The sequence below is a fragment of the Sitophilus oryzae genome, unplaced genomic scaffold, assembly GCF_002938485.1.
Source record: "Sitophilus oryzae breed Bouriz unplaced genomic scaffold, Soryzae_2.0 scaffold_1869_pilon_pilon, whole genome shotgun sequence".
NCBI classification, from domain to species: domain Eukaryota; kingdom Metazoa; phylum Arthropoda; class Insecta; order Coleoptera; family Curculionidae; genus Sitophilus; species Sitophilus oryzae.
The window spans coordinates 296,476-299,064 of record NW_022146578.1 but is presented as its reverse complement, the minus strand read 5'-3'; the positions used below and the strand labels follow the sequence as shown (position 1 = coordinate 299,064).

The following is a 2,589-nucleotide window of genomic DNA, read 5'->3' as shown; positions in this document are numbered from 1 at the left end:
CCCAAGTACTCATTTAAGGCTGAGTCGACCTAGGTACCCAAACTATTTTTATTTTAATAAAAATAGTCGGCTGATGAAATGCCGGGTGTGGGAATCGAACCCACACCTTGAGATTGGTAGACGAGAGCCTGTACCTCTACGCCACCGGGCACCTTAGGGAAATTACCTTCAACTTCAACTGATGAGGTACATAAAACCGGTCGTAAAAAGTTGAAATTACCTTCAACTTTTTACGACCGGTTTTATGTACCAAATATCAAAATGTGTCATTGGTTTAGCTTTGTTGGACTCCTTTTTGAACTGCTTATATAAAATAAATACCTTTATTGTTAAAAAAAATTACAATTTATGGACAAAGGTAAAGTACATAAAACACAAAGCCATTGCCAAATCAAGAAGCGTCCACCATTGCTGATGCCCTTGTTAAAGAATGGATCTGCAGGTTTGGTGTTCCTATGGAGCTTCATTCAGATCAGGGAAGAAACTTCGAGTCCAATCTGTTCCAAGGCGTCTGTGAAGTCCTTAACATCCGCAGGACCAGGACGACGGCCCTACATCCACAATCGACGGGATGGTTGAGCGCATGAATAGAACCATCAACCGTTATTTGGCCAAAGTAATCTCTGACCACCAAAGAGACTGGGACAAAATTCTTCACCTGTTCCTGTTGGCCTACCGCTCATCCGTCCAAGAATCCACAGGACAAACTCCAGCCAGCATCGTTATGGGACGGAAAGTGCGCCTACCTTGTGTTCTGAAGTTTGGTTGCCGACCGGGAGAAGATGTCGCTGAAGAAGATTATGTCCACAGACTACGTTAAAGGATGGACGACATCCATCAGCGAGTCCGCCTAAATATTCAAAGCGCTAGTGACCGAATGAAGGAGCACTACGACATTCAAGCTGAGCATGGAGGATACCAACCAAAAAGTTTGGTGTGGATGTATAACCAGCAGAGACGTCGTGGATTATCTCCGAAGCTACAATCCTAGTGAGAAGGCCGATACGAAGTCATGGATAGGATTAATGATGTCGTATACTGTATCAGAAAATTGCCAAAAGGAAAACCGAGGATAGTCCATTTCAGCCGTTTGAGCCCCTATCAAGGCGAAATAGAAGATCGTACTGAGACCGTCAGAACCTGCAGCTTTGATCCCCCTGATTCGGAGATGTCCTTTGACTACTTCATGGCCCGATACTACAGTGAGAAGGCTCGCTATGGTGTGACCAAAGAAGAACAACGAGACCTCTTTTCCGTGCCTCTTGATTATTCGCTCGCTTACTGTGTGGCCCTTGATTTGCGGATGTCCAGAGGAATCGCTGCGACGTTCAATGAGAAGTTTGCACTTGAAGGTGCGATTCAATGCGTAATGAAGAAAATGATGTTATGGATTTGATTTCAAATGGCAGGTGATTTTTAAAAAAACCAAACTTTTAACTAACTCTTAGCGTGGGGTAGGTAAATAAAGATCTTGCTCCGCGTTCCTGAGTGGATAAGTGTGAGATGGCCTTTCTTCAGAAGCTGATACATGCTTAGGTATTAGGCAAACGGATTCAAATATAAATAAGGAAGGAAGAGTTAATATTTTTAATTTTTTAAAAAAGTCCTGGTAATGAGTTCTGCTGTTTAGTCCCAGTGAATATCGAACATCTCTCTTCTGGAGCTTGAAAATACGGTCAAATTGAGTCGCACACAACACGTACCCCAGAATGGAAGGGCATACCTGAGGTGCGACTCAAAAAGTGCGTAATAAACAGGTCTAGCCACTGACAAGTTAAGCTCCTTAGAAACAGATCTTAATGCAAAACACAGGCAGAGCTCAATTTTTTCGAGAAAGCGTCGATATGCATGTCCCATTTTAGAGAATTGTCTACAACAAGCCTTAAGAATTTTACAGATTTTACGACGTCAATGGTGGTGTTATTAAGTACAAAAGGCTGCAGCGAGTTTTTATACGACAAAGCTTTAGTTTTAGAAATGTTGAGACTCAGGAGGTTCGAATCGTACCAAGACTTAATTTTTTGATTTTTTTTATATAATCCTCTGAAGGGCCGTGACGTCCTTGTTGCTCCAAGTGAAGCTAGTCTCGTCCGCAAAAAGGCATATTTTACCACTGAAGTATTTTGATGTAAGTTATTATTTAAAACGTTATTTATTTAAAATTATTTACTATTATAGATTTTGTATCCCTCTCCCCCAGCTAACTCCCCTCCTAAACATTCTACATTATTCAAAACATTTATTTTTAACTTTAATAAAATGATATCCCTAGAATTTTTCGGTGTGTGTATTACCTAACGTAGCAAATTGAACTATTAAATATTTAATGAAAAAGAACAAAAGAAAATCCTTCTAAATAATTAATACTTAAATAAAGAATAATTACACTAAAAATACTTCGAATGAATTATTTCAGATTATCGGCTTTGATAAAGCGAGAAATATTGGTATTTAAAATACAAGTAATAATCCCGTGTGGCAAACGTTAAATCAAGTGAAAAATTTTTATAATCCTCATTAAAAATCTGATCAGCTTTTCACCGTGGCGGAGCCGCCTGCAACGAATTCAAAATGGCGCCGGATAATGGC

At 39.9% G+C, this 2,589-nt stretch overlaps 1 protein-coding gene across 1 annotated transcript in view; it reads right to left on the bottom strand.

Annotated features, from left to right (window-relative positions):
- Window positions 1–2,589, bottom strand: part of LOC115883315 (sialin-like) — a 16,826-nt gene that overhangs the window by 13,009 nt on the left and 1,228 nt on the right. The window lies entirely within an intron of this gene.